The sequence below is a fragment of the Opisthocomus hoazin genome, chromosome 19 (genome assembly GCF_030867145.1).
Source record: "Opisthocomus hoazin isolate bOpiHoa1 chromosome 19, bOpiHoa1.hap1, whole genome shotgun sequence".
Lineage (NCBI taxonomy): Eukaryota > Metazoa > Chordata > Aves > Opisthocomiformes > Opisthocomidae > Opisthocomus > Opisthocomus hoazin.
In genome coordinates this window covers 17747479-17770370 of record NC_134432.1, presented here as the reverse complement: position 1 = coordinate 17770370, position 22892 = coordinate 17747479, and positions in this window count along the sequence as shown.

Here is a 22892-nt window from a genome sequence, read left to right as displayed (position 1 = left end):
GAACTCGCCCCACGTCCCACACCAAGGCGACGGGCTGCCAGGGCAGATCACGCTCGCCGTCCCGCCTCCTCCCATCCTCGTTTCGTAATTCCTTCAACGAGCCTGAAACCATCAGTTCCCAGTTACCGGCTGCAGCCTCCACCTCAGCACGGCACAGAAATGCAGACAATTTCTCCGACTCCCTTTGTGGGGTTGTTGCGTCCCCTCGTCCCCGCTGCCGGTGCCTCCGCCGCTCATCCTCTGCGTCCCGCCGGGGCTGGGGGCTGGCGTGGCGCTGACTTCTGTCCAGTGCACAAATGAATCAGCACTGCCTTAGAACTTCAGATTACACATAGCTTTCGTTAATTAAATGTAAAATCATTGGGATAAAATTATCCTTTCATTAGAAATTAACTCACTGCTTAAGACTTCAATAATTACTTTTTTCTTCCCAAACCACATGCAAAATGGTCAGTTAAACAGTATGTAAAAAAAAAATAGTTTAATGACCGCATAGCAATCAAGATTACTATTATTTAAGCACAAGCTATTAACATGTGCAATGAGGTATTAGCTAATAAATTATCTTTATAAAATTAAATTGTAATTTTATCACAAATTTTACAGAGGTTATGGTTTTTAATGGCTGTATTTAGTTGTGGCACCGAGCATGCCGCTTTCCTTCATTACTTCATTAACACTTTGCATTTATACTCTTTCTTATTATTACCTTAATTTAGGAACAGGCTTAATTGATTTATTTCGTGTCTCTGTGGGGAGCCACATGATCTCTGCCATTGCCCGAGGGCCAGGTGTCCGCCGCCGGCCCGAGCCTGGGGACAGCTCGTGCCCTGGCGTTGCTTTCGTACCCAGAGGAGTGCGGGACGCCGCAGGGAGTTCGTCCCTGGACTGGCCCTCCAGAGCCGCAGCCTGGGTGCGTGGCACGGCGAGCCCACGGGCGGAGGACGAGCCCCTTTCTCACGTCCCTGTGCTGCAGGAGCCCCTGGTGCCGCTCGCCCGGGCGCTGCAGCCCCGAGCCGGGAGCCCGGAGCCCCGCGCCTCGCGCGTCCCCCTGCAGAGCTCATGCGCAGGTTCATGGAGGAAGACGTCACGAGGGAAAGTTTCGTGCCTTCTGCCGGCGTTTGAAGGCTGGGTCACCCTTTGAAGCACACCTCTGCGTGCCGGTGCCACGTCTGGTTCTCCCGCAGTGGGTGCTTGCGCCGGCGTTGGGCGGGCTGGGAGGCGAGATGGGACTGCTGACGCTGGGCGCTCACACCGTCCCCGGCTCCCCGGCTCTGCTCCCCGGCCGGAGCCGTCCCGCCAGCCCCTCGGCCCCGGCGCAGCAGGGCTGGGAGCGGCGTGGGAGCAGTGGCAGCCGCGGCACACACCAGTTATAAACTTCCTCCGCCAGCTCCTGCAGACAGATATCCTTGAGACTCACCTCCATCTCCCGCTCAGGTCACAGGGAGATTTAGAGATGGGGAGCTGTAGTTAAGGTCCAGATCTGCTATCTGAACTTGAGTGATGGAGGACACATTCCCGGGACATGTTTATTGTCACCCGGCGGCCCGCAATCCCGCTCTGGCGGAGCCACCTCCATTCCCCGTATAATTCATGGTCTGACTCCGTGGTGGAGTGACTGATAAGGCCTTCACGCCGGGCTTGCCGGCCACATGTCTCAAGGAGACTCCAGAGGAGCTTCGGCACAATATAAATGTGGCTCCGTGTCAGCCTCAAACCCCTGGAAAATTCCCCGTCTTGAGAGTGCAGCATTTTAAGTAATAAAACCATAGAGAGATTACAACAAAATGTGACAGGAATTTATAGCCCTCTGCATGAACCTTTTACCTTAAGATGGAACAAAGTTGAGGGAAAAAAATTGCGTGGTTCACTTAGGTAACCTTTCCAACAAGCTCTCCTCAGCTCCTGGCCCCACATTCCTCTTTGCTGATTTAATAGCAGGGAAAAAAAGCCCTCCCGAAGCAGGGAGCTGGGGAAGTAGGCACTGCACCATGCTTTTGCCGCTTTAACCCTCGCCGCTTCCTCCCTGCCTGATGAGCCACGATTCCAGAGCAAGAGCGAGGCACTGCCAGGCTCCCACCAGACCCCCGGGCGGGCCGAGGGCTGGTTTCAACCCCCTGCTCCTCGCTGCGGCCGGGAGGCAGCCGGCAGGCTGGCTCGCAGGCAGGGGACGGGGTTCTTTTTCCTTTTATTTTATTTTCCCTTGAGAGACCCCAGAAATCCTATAGCATCTATAATTTCTAATGAAAATACGGGCTAAGGAAGGGCTCCTGTGCATACCCCTGCCCTAACGACACGGGCTGTGCCTCTAAGTGCTGTGTCCCTGCGTACCGGGAGGTGTGTGTTTTTATTGCCCGTGAAAGGGTCATGTAGCATAGCTAAGCAGATTCCTGACTCTCCCTGATACTGGATTTACTGCCACTTTCAGCAATAAAGAGTGGAATTAATCCTGAGTTTACTAATCCAAAGAGTAAACAATATCCAGTGGAGACACTCAGGCAAGATAAATGCAAGGGAGTTAAAAGCAAACGGAGTGAAATCATTCTGCTCCAAGCTAAGGAGTTATCTGAGGAGCATGAAGCCTCCACATACAGTATTATCAAATTATTAATAAACGTTTCCAAAGTCTGTAATATTGGGAAGCTTTTCTTTCCAATTCATCACAATAGGGGATTTTATATATGAAACATGCTCGGTGCCGGGCAGTAATTTCGTATCGCACCATCAGTCAGTTAAGGCAGTCGGAAGGACTGATCGTAGCTGCTGATACCAGTTTGAGACTTAGCAGACTAATCTGCTGTTATTTATGTAAAGCACTGAACTTTTAAAAATTCCCTGATACAGCCTATGGAAATAAATACATAAAATCTTAGACTGTTTCTCCTCAAATGTTCCAATATTTTAAAAATTATTTATACCTTATTTGCAAAAACCAGGGAAGACGCAGTGACCGTCGCCGTGCCTCCGCTCTGGGATCAGGCAGCCTATAAACAGCTCGGTGACGTCCCGGCTGCACGCGCTCTGCCCGCGCTGCCTGGTTCAGCCGTTTCCACTGTTCGGTCACCTCCTCTTCATTCACAGCTGTCCATCACAGAATTTTGCTGAAGGCTGCCCAGCCCCCCCACCGAGGTGCCCAGCGCGTCGCCGCTCTGCCCGTCCGGCTGCGGGTCCCTGCGCCGTCCCGCCACTTTGCAAAACCTGGGGCCAGATCTCAGAGGGCAAGTTCACAATGCCAAAGGGTGCGTTTCTCTGCTGCTTATCAAATGCCGAACGCCCGAGCCGGGCATGGCAGCAGACGGTACTTGCATTGCTGCCAAAGGGCAAACCCCCCCCAAGAATAAAGGGAGAAGAGGGCACACAATCCCCTAAGGTACAAGCCCCAAAAGTATAATAAAATAAGACAAAATAACCAGTCCCGCTGGTTCTGTCGAGAGGCAGACTATGCACTAACTGGGCGTGGAGGTGGAACCACGTCTTGGCCTGAGCAAAGAGCTGCAGCTCCTGAGGAGCGCGGTGAGCGCAGAACTGCTGCCTGTTTAAATCAAGAGAGAGCTTTTGTCTCCGGTGCAAAAACCCAACACCTTCAATGGCACTGTATTCCCATACAGTATTTTAGTACATATTTTAAATTATCTTGGGTCACTGTTGTGCTGGTCAAATAATTCAAGGCAGTGAATGCATTATTTACTGCCTATTTAGTGCACCAGACCCATAGCTTCACTTTGATTTTTGGTCCGGAAGGAACCGTGACATGGCCCTGGAGAATACTCCCACAGCGTTAATTAGCTTGGCTCAGCACAAACCTGCATCAATGTTTCTATCTGCGAATCGGAAATAATATTTGGTTGTTAATTTTATTGGTTAATTTGTTTTAAAATATTAATTTCTATTTTCATAGAGTTTTGTAGCTACCAGATACGGCAGAGTGAAGTCTGACCGGTTTCAGGGACTGTTTTAATGGCAGTGCCTGTGTGCCTCCTCCGTGTATAAATCACCCAGAGTAACAGGAGCAGGCTCCGAGCCGGGCTGGGGAGCACCCCGCGTGTGGGGACGGACACGCTGGCCCCGCGAGCTCCGCACCCCCAGACTGGGGAGCTTTGCAGCCTGACCTGCCTCTACAGCCCTGCTTTCATCACCAGCGTTGCAGCCAACTTCCAACTTCTTTTTGAACTTGAAATGTGGGAGAGAATGGAAAGGGTGGGGAAAAAAATCCTGATGAATGAAAACTTCTTCCTATAGAAGAATGTTTTAATTTGTCATACTCCTACCAGAATAAGTTGGTTCGGTAAAGAAAAGAGTACAAATTATCAGCCCTTCAAAGCTTTCCCATTTAACCACTTTACTGCAATACAACTGCCCATAACATTTGCTTTTAAAGCCCATGATGCTGAGTGTAGTTATTACATTGCATACATAAAAGATGTTTACAATTTTTTATATATATGTAAAATGTGGATCCCCTGGGCCACATTGATTTGTGCTGGCTTCACGGCTGGGTTGGTGCAGGAATTTCCCAAAGAGATGTGATTAGGCTGCAGGGAACTTTCATTCTTTTTTCCTTTTTTAATCTCCTCCTCACCGATTTCAGGGGCCTATCTTGTATTCCACTTACGTCAAAGCTTCCGGGCGGTGTCGGGGTGTTCGGAGCTTGGGAGCACGCGGCACATGCAGGCTCACACGCTTCATTTCAAAACGTGTTCAGGCTGGGGATGAAGCTGGGTTGATTTATTAGCTTTCGGTTGTTTCTACAGTTGAAAACAGAATTGGGACGAACGCATTAATTAACACTCAGCCTGCGGCCGCGGAGGCGGGGGTGGGCGCCAGGGCTGGGGCGCAGGGGCAGGCGCGGGCGGCGGGGATGAAGGCACGGCCGGGAGGACGGAGCTGGGGGCTGGACGCCGCAGCTTCGTCCCCTCTTAGCCGGGCTCTACACTTCTCCTCGGGACCGTCTCTCTTCTTTTGTGCTCAGAGGTTGCTCTGAGAGCTGCCGGGGCTGCTCGCTTTGCCTCTACAGGGGGCACAAGCAGTAGGTCCCGCTGGTGCCCGTGCCCAGTCTCCGCGGTGTGATGGCACGGGTCCGGCTGCAGCGCGCTGGGCAGCAGAGGCCTCCCGCCACGCACCCTCTGCACCGACCGGCCACTGCTCAGCGGCCCCGGGCGCGAGGCACCTGCGGGCAGCGTGCTGGGAAGGGCTGGGCCTGCAGAGTACCCTGAGAAGTTTCCGTTTCTGTAAAAAAGAGATGTAAGCAACTGAGAGGTTCCCAGTAATTTGTTTTATAATGAACAGCGGGCTGTAATTAGGATGGCATTCATTTTAAAGAAATTAACTGTTCTCCAACAGAGAAGAAAAAAGTGTTTTACAGTTTCAATCTCCAAACTTTGACAAGCTAATCTTTAGAGTAAAATAATAATGGGGAAAAATGTTCGAGCTTTCTCAGAAAAGCCTGTGGAAAACGAACAAGCTCCAAGGCAGCGGGCAGCACCCGAAGCTCCCGCGGTGGAGGGGAGCTGGCGAGGGCGGGGGCGGAGGGCGGGTAACCGGCCGGCTGCTGGCGCGTCCAGCCCTGCCGCGCGGCGGCTTCACGCCCGCGGACACCGGGGCCGTGGGCAGTCCTGCCACCAGCTGCCCGGGGCACTGCCGTGTGTCTGTGCCTATCAAGTGACAAATCTGCAGTCTGCTTACATTTTCACGGTGTCTCATGCTAGACCTGATTTGGGAGAAAGCAAAAGGCCACATATTTAGATATTCACTGCATTTAAGAAAAAAAATTACTCTGGCAGCAACATTTGCACTGTTTTTCCTTTCTGGAAGAAGAGCAGAGGGGTTTTATCTGCATAGTATACATTTTTAAAAGACTCTAAGTGTAATCCAGGATATTAGACACTCTTCAGCTTTGCACAGGTATCTGGCAAAATGGTTTGAACAGTTATTAAATATAGAATGATAAAACACCTTGAAGATCACATCCAATCAACACAGTTTCTGCTGTGGAAAATCACGTCTCATTAATCTGTTAGAATACTTTGAACCTACCAATATATAAATGGATAAAAGAGAATATCTTGACATATTTTTAGACTTTCAAAAGGCTTTTAATGAGGTCTTCCCACAGGATTTCTTAGGAAACAAGATAAAAATGGGGGTAAGAGATACAGGAACATTATGAATCAATAAGATGGACTAAGACGAAGGAAACAAAAGTGGTAGATAGTCTTTTATTAATCAATGTAAAGGGTCACTAGCAGTGTGCTACATGGTTACACACTCAATCTCATGGTATTAATATATTAATTACTGACCTGGAAAAGAAAACAGTTATATAGATCAGTTAAATTCAGAAAAGATGAAAGAAATTCAGAGAAATTTGGCCAAGGCAGAAGAAGGAATGGTGTGATAGCTAGTGAAGTTTCGTGCTGTTAGCTATGAATGCTCTCAAAAAGAACTTCCCCGGCGTACAAGTTGCTGGTTTGGAAAGCTGGTCGTTGCCGAGACCTTGACCAACATGCCTTCAAAGGCAGATGACGGGGGAGATGTCAGGGGCTCAGAGGGACAGGAGCGAGCAGAGCACAGAAAACACTACAATAGCTGGTTCTGAATCCCTGGTACAGCTCCTCTCCGGAGATGGCATGCGGTGCAGGTGCGCAGTGTGACCCAGACAGGTACCACGGAGTTGGACGGAGCTCAGCGAGCACAGAGGGAAACGGCCCGGGGTCTTGGGAACTTGGTCTGCAGCGTGCGAAAGGTCTGCAGGTGTTACCAGGACAGGTCAGAACAGGAGCTGCCCTCGCTGGGCTCCCCAGCACAGGAACAAGGGAACGCTGACAGGAGTTCAGAGATGGAAATTCAGAATATAAGGACTGACGTTCTCAGGTGATGTGGAGTGGTGCTCCTTGCCAAGCAGACCATGAGAGGCCTAAGCTAAATGTTGGTGGCCAAGAGAAAGCTGTGGCGAGGGGAATCCCTGCGTATCTGACAGTCAGAAATGAATTCTGTGTTATCTAAGCTGGGGTTGCTCTGGGTACGGGGAGGCGGCTGGGGTGATGCTTGAACACTACGGCTCCAAGTACTCAAAACCATGCTCTAACTGTACATGGACAATTCATCCACACCTTTTAGGATTTATAAAGCTTAGTGCTGCATGTTCAGCTTTCTAGATGGTTTCTTTTATTGCTGTTCTGGAAATCCATTCCAATTAGATCCCTGTATTCGGGCTCCCAATCCCAGCAGCGAGGTGCAGTGCAGAGGGGTGACACGGGGTGGTCCCTGCAGGTGCAGCTTTATCAGCAGGGCTCACCTCCACAGGCGTTTTATAATAATCACGCTTCTCATGAAGCCCTAGTGTCAGTGCCTTCAAATTAGATCTCAGCACTATAAATAAATAAATAAATAAAGCAATAAAATGTTAAAAGGAGGAAAATCAATGGGCTCTCAGAGCAAACCCCCGTTCCACCTCACTTGCACAGTCGCCTGCACTGCCCTTTCCTCATGCCCTGCTCTGGCTGGCGCCCGCAGGCTCCGGTGCCCTGGGGACAGATCTCTGAGGAACCCATGGAAAGGAAAGTTGGCAGCTGTTCTGGCAGCGAGGGCTGAGCATGTGCCCAAGTCTCTCTCCTCTCTTCTCGGTCGCCATGTTTGCAGAGAGGCCACCAGCCCTGCTGCCCGTCGCCGTTCCCGTGCCACGGCTGCGGGTTGCGTGGACAGAAGGAACGCGTCGCAGGGCGCAGCAGCTGCGTGTCCTTCCACGGCAGAGCCGTGGTATGGCAGAGCATGCCCACGGCAGCATCCACACCGCACCGCAACCCTCTGCCCGGTACCAACCCAGCGTCCGGGAGGGGCTGCGCTGCAAACCGCTGCTGCACTTGGAGATCTCGGGCAGCCTAATTGTCTCGTTAAATATAAATGGCCTGGTGATTTCTTAAAACTGGAAGAGCGTGGAAAGCCATTGCGAGGAGAATAATACCAGTGGTATTTAAAAATTAAAATCTGCTGTAGCCAATCATAGCAGCAGCAGCATTCGTCCTTCGGAGTCTGACTTTGATAGTCACTCATGGATGCTGTAAACAGAGGCTACGCTTGCAGCTAAGCAATAAAGTGACTGGTGCATTTCTTTTTACTTTATACACCGCTGTATTGATTTTGTAGTTTATTTTTTCTTGGAGGAGAAACTAAGGTATTGCGATTTCATTTAGGGACTGCATTATAATTTCCCTGATGATTTTGTCAAATGTTCCTGAAGGAGAACACCTTCTCACGGTGAGCAGGATTCAAAGACACAGAGCCAACTAATCCATACCTAATTGGATGAAATCGTTATGCACTTTCCCTCCTTTTGGAGTTTTTTTCAGAGTTCCTGGTTCCTTAGGGATCCTAAAAGCCACTGAAGAGGTTATTATAGTATGTCCTCGGGGATGTTTAATACCCTAGCCCTGTTCAGACATGCAAATAATCTAATTCAAAAGCTTCCTAATTAGCAAGCCAGCTACAGTTCTGGATAAGGGGAGAGAGAGAGAGAGAGATCTAAAAGGACTGTGCTTTTTCCTTTTATAGGCTGCTATTGTGCAAAAGGCAGCATAATGGATAAAAAGTAATTGTTCTGATTTTAATTGCGATCCACTATTTATAGTTTTGTTCTGTCATCTGAATAATGAGGGGATTTTGTTCACACAGCTCACACTAAACATGTGGCAACTTGGTTTACACAGAATGCAGCATGTGCCTGGCGTTTCCTCTTGGAAGCACAGTCTTGCATAGCAGAGATGGTCCAAGTAAAAGATGTTAAGCTCATTAATGAATTAGTCATTTAATTAACATAATTAGGGATAATTATTTTCTTTTAATCTATTGCCAATTTTAGGACAATTAAACTAAACAATGGTGAAGCAGATCACAGAGGGTCCTGTGCAATCCAAGCAGATGCTCTTGCCCTAAATGATACGTTATTAAATCTCAGGGCTGTGGAGGTGGACGAACACGCGGGCAGGCTGCTGGCTCGCCCGCGTTGTCCAGCCGCAGAGACACGGCAGCCTGCGACCCCCGCCTCTGTCGATGAGAACCCCGACCGCTGCCAAAGGCTTCTCCTCCAGGGCCGCATGGCAACGGGACCGTCCCCGCCGAGAGCCGGCCTGCCTTCCCGAGCGCGAGCTGCTGGGAGACCGACCCCCTGCCAGCCCCTCGCACCCTGCCCGTGGGCTGCGCGCCCAGGCCACCGCTGCGCTGGGTGCTGCCGTGGAGTCCAGGCAGAGACGGCGTTTGCGAAGACCTCGCCAGGCAGCTGGTACAAAAGCAGACGGGTACCTGTGTTCTCCACGGACGAAAGGCAGTGGATCCTAAACCGCAGGCTGACACCGAGCCCGCACCCACAGGTACAGAGCAGAAGCCTCCGCGATGCAGGGGTGTCACAAAGGGGGACCCCTGGTCCCACGCCTGCGAGTGCTGCTGCGCGACACGCAGCCGCTGGCAGCGGGAGCAGGAGAGGCCCCAGGTGCAACGCGCGCTTGGGGAGCCGGACAGAAGGGGTCTTCTGCGCGGAGACGGAGCTGAGCCCGGAGCAGCGCAAGGGCAGAGCTCGGCCCCGGTTTCTGCGCTGCCCGGTGCCACCGCCCGGGTGCCCGAGCTGCTGCCCAGCGCCCGGTCAGCGCGGCTCCGCTGCCCTTCTGCAGCCCGGGAGCGCTCCCAGCCAGGCGGCTGAGGGAAATTCCTTCCGACAAATGCAAATATTTATTGTGAGGCAACAAAGTATTTCTTTGTGTTGGGGCTTTACTCACCTAACAGAAACAACCCAAACCAAACCAAAAACAAACCAGCACCCCTCTGAAAAACAAGCCAACCAAATCGTGCTGGAAACAGAAATGACTGAATAACTCCAATGACCAAAAATCTACAGGTTTTTTTTTTTAATAGTGGACTTTATTAGGCAACTTAAATGTAGGTGTAACTCTAGGATCTCTATAAAGTGCCTGAAGTTCAGTAGCCTTTATTTTCCTCTGAAGCTTTCTCGGGAGCATCCAAAGTGGCCAAAAAAAAAAAAAAGAAGTTAAAAAAATAGAGAAGCTTTGAAGTCTGAAGCTGCTTCTCTGCCCGATAACCCTCAAGTGCCAGGGCTTCTTCCAGCCCTGCCCCGTCTGCAGCAGTCAGGGTGCGCAGCCAAGCGCAGGAAAGGCTGCAGCGGGGGAAGGAGCAGGGACGGGACCGGCTGGCCTGGCTCCAGCACCAGCAGGGGACTTCACCAGCTACCCACAGCCATCTCATGTCCCACGTGTTGGTGCCGAGCGCCGGCTCCCCGCACGCTGCCGGGCCAGCCCTGGCCCTTCTGTCCCGTCCCTCCCAAGCCCCTCTCCCCAGCGGCTCCCAGCGCAGGGCTCCGGCAGGGTGGGCAGCCGTGGCACCCACCTTCCCACCTCCGTCTCCTGCTCGCACCCCGGGTACCCCAAACTCCTCCCGCCTGTCTGCAGGCAGTGGCACCGAGAGGCGGTGGGTTCTGCCAAGCCTGTCCCCCCAAGTGCTGGGCACTCTGCTGCACGTGGCACTGCTAGGCAGTTCATTATCCCATTAGATTCCCACACAGCACCTGCTCAATTGGAGCCTCGTGTGCTAGCAATTAATATGTTATGCTCTGATTAATTAGCAGGGTTAATTATGATTGCTGTTGCTTAAACCTAAGTGGAGAGAGATGGCATCATGTTGCTGCGACTCGCAGTGCTGAGGATGCACCCCTGGGAGCTGGGACCAGCGGGTGTTAGCAGCCGGCCGGCCGCCCCGGGACGCGCTGCCTGGTTCCTGCGGTGCTGCGAGCCTGGGAGCCGCGTCCCTGCTTGTTCCGATCAGCGCTTCCTCGACGGGCAGCACCTCCCCGCTCCTGGTGACGGGAACAAACCCAGCCCGCTGATGCCGCGGGCACCGGCGGCACTGCCGCCTCCTAAGTGTTTGCCCAGATTTTATCCAGTGACTTTAAAGGGAGTTATTCACAAGGCAAGAGTGCGATCACCAAACTGGTACCAGCCCCAACCTTGACAGATGCTCTGGGCTTTCTCGGTGTTCAGGAGTTTCTGGCCCGCTTTCCTGGGCACGGCAGCAGTGCCCGCGCCCGGGAGCCACAGCCGGGCACTGCTCCAGCTCGGGGTCGAGAGAGCTGGGCAAGAGTAGTGCGGCCGGGGGGCCGGAATTTCTCGGCTCCGCAGCTACAAAGGCTGGGTGAGAACAGCAGGGCAGGCTCAAATCCTGCACACAGCTGAGCATCACCGCCTTCCCGTTAAGCTTTTGATTTGTCTGTGTGTGAAATAGTGAGACTTGGGGCCTTTTTGGCAGTTGTGAGTGAGAGATGACCACCCTTCTCATTGACTTATCCTTTTGAAGCTATCATCACTCATTTCTCTTGGGAAGAGAATGTGAGGCACTGGTAAATAATATAGGGTTGTGTATTTCTTTATCTCCCATAGTGTGTTGTCTCCTACATGCTGTTCTGTTCTAACAACATCCATCAAGACAAATGCATACCTGAGAAGCCTCCCTTAAACCTCAGAAATCTTTTTCTGAGGTCACCAGCTATACAGAAAAGACAAAGAAGAAACAAGAAGGAAATTGCATGAACAATTAAACATTTTTTTTCCGGAGACACAGAGGATTCCCCTTGTCTGCACAAGGCAAGCACCAAAATAAGAATGCCACATCTCAAACACAAGGCAATCTATTATTCTCAGAGCAGTAACATGATACATTATCAGCCACCTTATCCTAGCAAAATGTATCATTACCTGCACTTTCTGCACTTTCCAGATCAATCCACTTTAAAAATGTAGTAATATAGAAGGGTATTAGGTACTAGAAAACTCATTATGAAAATGGCGCACTCAAATTCTTTAAAGGTGATATTTCATAAAATATACTATGCCTAGCTCTTGGCTCAATCATTCTTTTTAATAGCTCCATAGCAGCCAGAAAATAAAGTATTCATGAAGATTGAAGAAGATGATCCCATGAACTTCAATTTAATTGGTGCAAATTAAAACGATCCATCTTTTCACGCTGCCCGTCTATCTCCAATCATCAGTGCACTGCACGTCCAGCACCCTGATTACAATTATCTTTTAATAGGAAAACTTGTCACTTTTTGTGTGATTTACATAAGCTTGCACAAACTTACTGGTATCATTTAGGGTTGGAATGTATGATTTTTTTCATTCAAGTCCCCTGCTACAGTTGGGGGGGGGCAGAGGTGAGGTGAGCTCTTGGCAGGGGGCTCATTTACTGCACTAAAAGCCCGGACTTGTACAAGAAGAATGCCAGAGAGCAGCCTTCCATACATCTTCATTCACCAGACCTCCCCCCAAAGAAGTGCTAATGCAGCCAGATTTCATGGTGTCTTTGCAATGACCATTGCAATTACAATACAAAAACCTAGATGACATTTTGACTTTTAATTAGGAGGGAAATGATGCTGGTCCCTGCTGATGGCTCTCTCTCCCTCCAGCCGCTCCTAGCACTCCCGTCCTGAGAAGGTACCCTGCAGGGTTTAATAAGCCATCAAATCATAGTGGTGTGGGACGTATTCTCAAGAGTTCAAATAAAATTACCATAAGTGCATGTTTACTGTTCCTGGCCTAGTGTCTGGGCTCTGGCTGAGGGCCCTCCAGCCAGGAGTAGCAAAAAGGACCCACAGTATTAATTATTGTTGCTATCATTATTACTATTATCTTTGTGATGGCCACAATCCAACAGCGAGGACGCTGCAGAATGATTCATTGCCTGAAGCCATTTATGTGTAATATGTTTCAATTTTGTTTCCTTATCTTCGAAAGGCAACCGTCCTGATCACAGATGGCTTCCATGCCTTGAGATGTTGTGAGATTCAGCTCTGTGGTCTGAGGATGGGTTTTTCAATGCACTGAAATAATTAGCGTTGTTTCGCTTTTGTCCGTGTGGCCCCTGATAGCATTAACCCGCAGCGAGAGGCGGCAACCCGCGGAACGACAGACGCAACCTGTGCACTCGTCGTGATCGGACTGAGCCTGCTCCCACCTCTGCCGAAGCACGCGGAGGGACGGGCGGGCTTTAATGGGCACGAGCTTCCAGCTCCCCCTTCTCCACCGCGATGGCGAGCGGCTGAGCGCGCCGCGCAGCGCCCGGGGGGCCCGGCAGAGCCTCGCAGCGTGCCAGCATTCAGCTTCTCAGCACATCCACGGCAAAGCAATTTTGAGGACTCCTTTGCTGGTGGAGTTGAAATGAAACTCGTGGCTGATCTCATTAAGCACTCGTCTCATTTTGGTGCATGAATATTAAACAGTAACGCGTGTGAGCAGGGCGCTGCAGAAAGGAACATTTTTCCTCCCAGCCCGGCGCTGGGCGCAGCCGCTGGTGCCGCAGGACTGGTGTCGCGGGGGTCCGGGCCCGCTCCCGTGGCAGTGGGGCAGGGGGTCCCGGTGCTGCTGCCCGTGCTTCCGACAGGCAGACGCTCCCCGAGCCCCGAGCCACGGGTGGAGGAGGAGGAGGAGGAGGAGGGTGGACAGCGTGAAGGCTGCAGTCCTGGGACGAAGCGATTCTGAGGGGGTTCGCCATGGCAGAAGGCACCCCCCAAGCCTTCCCTGCACCAAGCTGGCGGTGCCGAGGGTGAGGGCAGGGGCCGCTCGGTGAGAGATGGCCGTGGGGCGGTGGCGGGCGGTGCAGCCCGCTCCCCTCCCACCCGCACCCCGGGCTGCCCCGCTGCCAGCTCCCCGGCCGGGTGCCCCTCCAGCGCCGCTCCCCAGGCAGCTCCCGGCGCTCCCCATCAGTCACTGCCACAGCGAGCAGCGCCGGCCGCTGTGACCCGGATAAACTCCAATCCGCTGGATCTGTCAGCGAAACGCGCGGCGCTGACCTGCCATAAATCCCCGGGGCGGCAGGAGGGGCGGCCCGCACCTACTCCCTCCTCGCCCGGCCGGCCGCCCACCTGCCGCGCTCCCCGGTAAGCAGGTAATCATGAGCTGCCACCGAAAGGTGACCCATTACCGTGATGGATTCGGTGTGAGAAACAAATGGACTGAGACCTGCGGATTGCTGTCCTTACTGCACCTTGGCCTTTTGTTCCGTCCTATCAATATCCACAGGGGCCTCATTACACGCCGCTCGGTGCTGTGACGGGAGCGCGGGGTCAGCGCCACGCACCGCGCTCGGCTGTGCCGGCCCGCGGGCACGGCGCCCGCTCCCCCAGCCGCGCGCCGCCGCAGCGCGTCCTGCCCGCCATCCGCGAGGGCCTCCCGCCGCCTGCCCCCCGGCACCGCGGCCTCTCCGCGCTCACACGCGCAGGGCTGGCACAGGCGTGAGCAAACCTGGGGACGCAATCCGCTTTTATTCTGTTCTCTCCCGCCCTGAGGCCGCCCGGGGTGGGCGGCAGCGGGGCAGAGGACATTCCGCCTGGGGAGCTCGCCATGCCGCACGCCGCACACGAAGCCAAGCTCGGTGCTATCTGCTCAACACGGAAGGTGAGACGTTAATAAAAGGGACATTTTTTATGCCCTACGCCAATCCAGTGATATATACAATTCAATAGTACATCAGCAATACGTTTACGTACTGCTGAGCTCAGGTTCCCCGGTGAGGCTCGGTCCTCGCCACCGGGAACGGGCTCAGCCTCCCCGCCACGGGCCGACCGAGCTGCCGGAGCTGGAGCACGCCCCGAACGCGGCGCAGCCCAGCCGCCCCGGCCACGCTCGCAGCGGCACCCCGGGAGCCTGCTGCAGCCGAAAGAGCCCGAAGCCCTGCCAGGGAGCGAGAGGTGTGGGGACGTCTGCCGTCGCTGCGGGGAGGAGGAGGAGGAGGAGGAGGAGGGAGAGCCGGCAGAGCTGACCTTGAGGCTGCCTGAGACTGACCCTGAAGCAGTGAGATTCTCCATTCTGTTCACAGGCACTGTCATCTCTCACCTTGCAGAGAGCGCTCTCCTTGGCCATTTATCATCACAAATGTTTCTATTTAGGCTTATTTGTTTGTACAGTTAAGCCCTGTTACACTTACACCAAGAAGAAGGACAAATTGTGATTTTATCCAATGTTAGATCATATCACTCCATGCTACAACATTCGCAGCATTAATAAGGATAAAGGGAGACTTTGGAGAAATCCAATAACACGGCACGTGTGATAACGGCCCAGCGAAAGGGCTCTGGGGAGGGGGTGCAGTTCCGCAGCGGGGGCTCTGCCGCGGGTGCTCCCTTTGTGCACACCTTGCATTGAAGGGATTTCTCAGCTGGGTGAATGTGGCTAATGCAATTCCAGCGACGAGGTCCTGCTCGTTAACGAGCGTTACTCTGCCCACTAGAACCCTTCAGTTCCTGAAAAATGCCTTGCTTTTACACAAAGCACTGGATGCCTGCACGGTTCCCAGCTCTTTGCACCAGTGCTCACCCGGTGCAGAAATGTGCTTTTTTAAATAAAGACAAAAGTAGTGGCGGAAACATGCCAAAACAATTGCAAGCCTGGGAAAATGGAGTACACAAAAGACAGCGAGCAGAACCCAGAAAGCAGGCTGGCATGCAAGGACACAAATCCATCGCTGAGCTCAGGAGAGCAGCTCTCACCCAAGACACCGGCAAGAGGCCGCTGCCCTGAGCCCTGGGCATCCCCCCAGCCCCCCAGCACTCAGGGCTGCAGGCAAAGCCGTGCCCGCTCCACGGCTGCTGTCCCCTTGGTCCCGACACCAAAAGGAGTGGGAAGAGCCTGTGTAGACGTGTCAGCTTGTTCATGGTCAGAACCTCTTCGCGGGCACCCTCGAGCTCCCGGCTGTCCATCCGCAAGCTGCGCCTGGCCCCGGAGCACTCACTGCCCTACCACACCGGTGTCCGGAGCAGCACCTGTTCCACACCAGAGCCCACAGGCACAGCACCCCACACTCCTGCAAATGCTCCATCTGATGGAAGAGTTTCCTCAGGGATTGGCACCTTTTTCCAGTGGAAAGTCCACACTGGATGCAAATCTGTGAGGAGAAAACCCTCTTCCCTCACCCTGTGCTGCAAGAAATACTTGCTCAGGCTGGTGCCCATCTCAGGGGAGCTGCTGGGGCCATGCCGCGGGCTTCCCCCTCGACCAAACCCTTGCCAGCAGTGCCGGGCGGGGCGGGGGCAGCCCCGGGGTCCCTTCTGCGGGCGGCTGTGCCTGAGCAGGCTGCTCCGGCTGCGCCTGCTAGCTTTGGCCTGGGAGTTCCTGCCTCAAACCAATCATCATTTACGTTATTCTTACAGACGAGGGCACAGACCTTCAATCATTCTTCCTAGTTAGACACAATCATCAGCCAGATTTGTCTTGTTTAGCTGAAATACATACACAGTAACTACACAGCCCTGAAGATTGTCCGTGGATGCTTTGCTAATCCTGCACTCCGAGCCCTCTCGGTCCCTGCGTGGGTTTTTAAAGGGCCAGTCTTGGCTCCAGGTCTGCTCTCCCCACGCCGACACGCTTTCCAAGAACACGGCTGCTGCTTCGGAGCACCCCAGCCATCTCCAGGAGCAGAACGCTGCCAGCCCTCTGGCAGAGCACGGGCCAAGCAACCTGTGCTGCACCCACAAGCTCGCACCCACATCTCCTGCACGGGGCGAGGGATGCTCTGCAGATCGCCCAGGGCCGGTGGCCGTCAGGACGCGTGGCACCTGACATCCCGCCTGGAGCTGCCGGGACGGGCTGGGCGATGCTCCCGCGCCGCAGCAGCCACGCTGGCGGTGAGGGGCGACTGCCATCAGGCAGCTACAAAGTCTCCTTCTCAATGCACATACATTTTCTATTTCTTTTATGATCAGCTAAAGATTTCTTTTGCATCTGCCAAGGAACTATTTTCACAAATAAGTATGTAAATCCTCTGTAAATGTATGCTAATTACTTATTTTAATTACAATGTAAATAAGTAATTACTGAATAATTTTAAAGTATTTACATGGGGGTTGTGTGATTTAAAAGCTAACTTGTTGGAAGTATAAAAACTATAAATTTTACAGTAATTATACCACAATTTATACGCTGTGGCCAAATACAATTTCCATGTGCTTCATAAGAGATAAATAAATATGTAATTCCCCAGTAATTACTGCATAATAACGAAACTATTGCATGTTTATTTTTCCCTGTTAAGTGAAGAATGCCCATACACTAAAACAAATTCAAGCCGAGATATTTCAGAAGGATAAGGAACATTGATCCATCTGATGCTGAGGAAGTTCTTAACGAGAACAGGAAAGGAAAATTCTGAAACAGGCTTGTACAGATGGGGAATGTAGAGGAGGAGGAGAAAACACACAGGGGAAGCACTGGGAGAAGCCCGCTGCCCTTCCCCTGCTCGCCCAGGGCCCGTGGAGCTGGAGGCCCTGGCTCCTCCGGCCATCTCTGCCGGGGCTGGTGGGGCTGTGCCGTGCCGCGGCGGCCGGGCGCGGGGCTTGGGGACCCTCCCCGGCCGCCGGCTCGCTCGGCTGCTGTTTCCTGCGAACGCTGATGCGGGAGCAGAGCTCGGCAGGAAATTGGCAATCAGAAGGTGAGTATATAAACAGTTAAATTATATTTCCTGTGGGGTATTTTTTATTAATTTCATTGCAATAATATGTTAAACACCAGCACTGTGAAAATTAGTGTTAATGAACATTAAATGTGTTGGACAATTTAAATGGTGTGTATATATCACCTCTCTTATTATTGGGATTGGCCCAGTGGTAATATCCTTTTATCGATCCTCTGCCTCTCTCCTTGTCTCTGTCCCTGTGGAAGCGGTCGTGAAGGACACTGTAAGCACACAGCTATCAGAGACATAATCTTTTAGCACTTTAATAACACAGTGAGCAGCCATCTCCTACCAGCCCTTAATAACTGTCTCCGTCAGCTCTTTAGAATTTGCAGATTACAGGGTCCTTCTAAATCTTCCCTGAAAAGGCCAGGCGCATTAATGAGCCTACCTGGGCCCCAGCTGCGTGTCCGCACGCTCCTCCCTCGCCCCGGGCAGGCTCTCCGCAGCCGCCTCCTCCCCAAAATAGCGATTGCGCAGCCCACTCAGAGCCGAGAAGACACAGGGATCTATATATAGATTTTGTCTCCCAGCCTGCGGTGCTCTGCTTTGTGCCCATGCGTGCAGCCTGCCTCCAAGATCTGCCGTTAATTAGCTTTGCACCGCCATACAGGTTTAAGAGAAGAGGTGTGGGCGGGAGGCTGGCTACCGCGGGCTCATTAAGGCCGAAGACGGATTCCTCCGTAGCACACGTGCACGCGTGCGGGGCTTCTTGGGGCCGCTCTGCTCGGCTCCGGGTGCCGCAGAGGCAAAGCGAGAGCCTGCGCGCAGGGGAACCCGCGCCGGGGCCTCTCCTCCCCTCTGCCCCGGGAATGCCAGCGCTCCCTCCGGGAAAGCTGCTCGCGCTGCTGTTGCTTCGGTTACCAACTCAAGATCGCTTCAGAATTCTGCAGCGCTGGGGTTAAGGCCGCCCGTTCGCCGCCGGGTCCCCACGTTCTGCACATCGCCGTGCAGCCACGCCGACGTGTTCACACAACCTGTATTTTTTTTTTTAGAAGCAACACAAAACCAGAGCCTCCCCCGGTGCTCAGAGGGCTCGTTCTCGGGGCTCTGTACCCGGACAAGCGTTTTCTTGTCAGCCCGCAGGCAATGGGTGACCCCGGATTACGTAAACCCGGCACTGAAAGCAGAATTACAAATTTCCTCATCGGCTTTTTGCCGACGCTCAGCAGTATAATGCGAGTGCTTCACAAAAGCAAATCAAACTCTCCTGCACAGCATCGCTATGCAGTGACGTGCTAATATTATCCCCGTTGGGGAACCAAGATATTTTTATGCCTCTGCACTCATCTTACATCTAAGTTTTGCTAATAACTAGATTTGTGCAGTTGCACAGCTTTAAAAGAACAGGTTAAGGGGAAAATTGATATGTATTCAGTAACTCTGAGTACATGGATTAAGATGCTTTTTTTTCCTCCCAGAACACTTAGCATTTCTATAGCCTTGCACATGTTCCAAGCACGGGCCCCACTCAGTTGCATTCCTGATGGGATTATATTGCTGTTCCAAAGGATTTTGAAAAATTAATGATAAAATGGCTGTGAGATCTGTGGGATGTGAGCAAGCCTACACACACCAAAATCTCTCCACAGTTGGAATTAGTTTTATTGCAAAAATCACTTGAGTAGGAGCAAAGACAGAGCTTCAAAGCAATGTACTTTCACTAAACTCTGGTAGATTTGCAAAGAATTTGTAAAATGTCCTTTCTGAGGACAGGGTGAGACAATTTCAAGCCTTAAGTCTGGACTATAAAGGAGCTCAGGTTTTTTGAGCAAGCAGTTATAAAAATTGTTAACATAACAGTGTATCTTTGCTCCAAGCCTGTCTTCAGATAGCAAAATTCCTGAAATTATCTATATGGCTCTTGGTGCATCATCTGCTTTTTCGTAACTCTCTAAAGAACTTCTGTGGGGGAAGCTTCAGCAAAATCCTGCCCAGGGAAGGGCAGGCGGCCCACTGTCCGCAGGGCCAGTGCTTTGCAGTGATTGCCTGGCAGCGCTGTGTTTTTAATTGTATTTTTTCTAAATTTCTGCTTTATAAAGAATTCAATTTGTTTTATTGTTTGAGATTCATATCCAACATTGCAGAGTAAATTTAATACACAGTGATTACACTTTAAAGTGTTTTAGTTAATAAAATGCATAAAAATAAATAGGAAAATCAATGGTTTTGTTAATATTCTGTCATTTTTACACATTTTAAAATTCATAGCAACTCTAAAAGCACACTACAAGTGTAGTGGGCTCTCGTTTGGTAAACAGCTGAAGATGCTGAGCAGACAAAAATATTTGTGAAAAGTTAAGTTAGAAAGCGTAAGCTTTTTAGTTGCGAAACGCCCCGGTTCACCCATGCCAGCAGGGGCTCGGGGCTCCAGCAGCCCCCTGCACCCTCCGGGAGACAGCGGGGCTCGTGGCCGGGGTGGCCGTGGGCACCCAAAGCCCCTTCCCGGGAAGGACCTGCCATTGCCCAGCCACTGCCTGGGACCCACCGCGGGCAGCGTTGTCTGCGCAGCCCGAGGTCGCGGCGATGGCCTCCACCACTGCCTTCTGCTCGCAGCCCCGGCTGCGCCGCGGACACCGAGCCCCAGAGCCGCTGCTGCCTACCGCGGGGCCCCGGCGTGCCCCTGCCCCGGCGCTGGGACCCAGCCCCGCACCCGCACCGTCTCCTTCAGTCTCCAGGTTTCCCCGCAGCACACTCCAGTCGGGTAATTGCTTTACCGGGCTGTCCCATGAGACGCAGCATGGAGGCACCAAACTGCAATCTATAACCCTGTTATAACATTCAAATGCTTATTATTACGTTGGTCCTCTGTCTTGGGCAAAAAATGGCATTTTTGGTGGCATTAGCCTTGTTGTAGGTTTGCAATTTGACATTTCTTCTACCCACAAAGGGAAAAAAAAAATATTCTGTCAGGATTATATGGGGACAATTAAAAGTGAATAAACCAGAAAATTTGAAACCTGGCTGATAGAAATCTACCCTGCTCACAGTTAAGATTCCCCCTCTACAAAAATAAGTGTGTGAATTCAAGCAATCAGGGAGGTAAATATCCTCCTGCCGTACGCAAACAAAAAGATCCACAATGAGACAGAAAGCTGAAGTCGGAAATCCCATTTTCTCTGTGACTTTTTAAACCGCACAGTGTTAACAGCCACATGGAAAATCTTTCTCATTAACACCTAGGGCTCAAGGGAAATGTTGTCGACGAACGCCTTATTGCATATAACCCCAAACCCTTTAGGACCTTGAGACGCTCAGACGAACTGGAGTAATGACCTGGAAATAGTCCTCTGGGCCTGCTGCAATAATGATGTGGCTGGCTGTATTTTTTTAATATGAGGAAAGAGATTAAAGAAAATAACAGCCCTGCTTGACTCGTTCATTATTACTGAGGTGAAGTGACCACTAAGAAATGATGACAGAAACCTTGCTCACCAGTCACCAGGACCCAAATGGGGCTGCGAAGGTTTCAGACGCTGCCTGCCTGAAGGCAGCATAATAAATTCAGACATTATCTGATATGGATGTATCATAATGAAAAATAAATTTGCAAAACAGTCTGATATGAGTTAATCCATAAAGTATTTTATTACTTCATTTTCTTACATTGAATCCATCACGCATTTTCTGGCAGCACATTTTTAATTACATTTAATTTAAATATATGCATCCGCTCCTCAGATTGGTTTTGACACTGGTAAATCTGAAAGAAAAAAAAAAAAAAGAGCAATTATAGTCTGTCTCCAGCCGCCGGCTCTCCCGCGCTCCCTCCCCGCAGACCCGCAGCGCTCCGGCAGCCTGGCCCGGCACCGGGCGGCTGCGCCGGTGAGGACGCGGGGCGAGGCCCAGCGAGGCTGGCGGCGGCGGCCCTGGGTGCCCAGGGCTCCTTCCCCTCCGCTGCCATCTTGCTTAGGCGCTGCACAAACACCTCATCCTGCAAACCGGCTCCCGCACGTGGTTCCTCCGGACCGAAGGGGCTGCGCCCGCGCCCCGGGAGCTCCAGCACCACGGCCTCGGCGCTGGGCGAGGGCTGAGGGACGCCACAACCACGCTCGGTGCATTCGTTACTACTGATGCAAAAATGCCCATTAAGGAGTCGTGACAGAGACCCTGCTCGTCTGTGGCTGGGACAACGCGCAGCTGCCCGCGGCTGCCTAATGAAATCTGAAACCATCACATTTATTTGTCATACGGGTGTAACACATTTGCTGAGCATTCTAGTAAATGTAATAACCCAAATATTCCTCGTTTCCCTCGCCATGCTAGGAGAGGACGGTTGCCACCAAGGGTTGCAGCCCCAACTCTCCTCCTCCGGAGTCAGCAAGCGGGGCTGAGCCGCGAGGGGCTCCCGGCCCGGCACCAGCAGCTGACACGAAGCCCTGGCTTTATCCACACACCTTGCTCTGAAATCAACCCCAGGCTTTTCCATTTCTTGTGGGATTCACATTTCACACCTGGCAGCGAATGGGGAGCAGGGTGCTGTGTGCAGGAGCCTCTGACAGCCCCTGAGGAAGGGGAGCTCCCATCGTGGCCCCAGCAGTGCTCTCAGGCTTGCCGACACCAGCAACAGCCACGAGTGCCACTGCCCGCAGTGACGCTGCCCCGGCGGCCATCAGTGCTGTCCTGGCTGCCGCGGAAGACCGCAAACACGAGGGGCCGTGCAGTGCTCTAGCAGTGCTGCACTGTGTCACGCCATGCGGTGTCACGCCATGCTGTGCCATGCTGTGCCATGCTGTGCCATGCCATGCGGTGCCACGCCATGCCGTGCCATGCTGTGCCATGCCGTGCTGTGCCATGCTATGCCGTGCCACGCCATGCCGTGCCATGCTGTGCCGTGCCGTGCTGTGCCAAGCCATGCTGTGCCGTGCCACGCCATGCCGTGCCATGCTGTGCCATGCTGTGCCATGCCGTGCCGTGCCACGCCATGCCGTGCCATGCTGTGCCACGCCATGTGGTGCCACGCCATGCCGTGCCATGCTGTGCCATGCCGTGCCACGCCATGCCGTGCCATACCAGCTGCTCGCCCTGCCTGCACCAGAGGCTGTGCCAGGCTCCGGCTCCTGCCCCAGGGGAGCCGCGTCAGCCTGCCCGTCCCCCTTCCCGCACAGGCTGATTAGCCGTGCCCCGGCGCAGGGACCGTGCACCGCACCTGGCCCAGGCCCCTGTAAGCAATTAAGCCATGTTCCACGCCAGCTGCTCGCTCACAATGGCAGAGTGGGACGCAGCAGCTCTCCGGAGCCCTGCGCGAGGCTGCCGGGTCACTGCCGGCCGCTGCCGAGAGCTGCCGCCGGGATGCGGCGCTGGGGCCATCCCTGCGTCCGACCCGCGGCACCGAAACCCCTCAGCTGTGCCGGGGCCCCGCCGCGCCCGGGCTGCTGGCGAGGTCC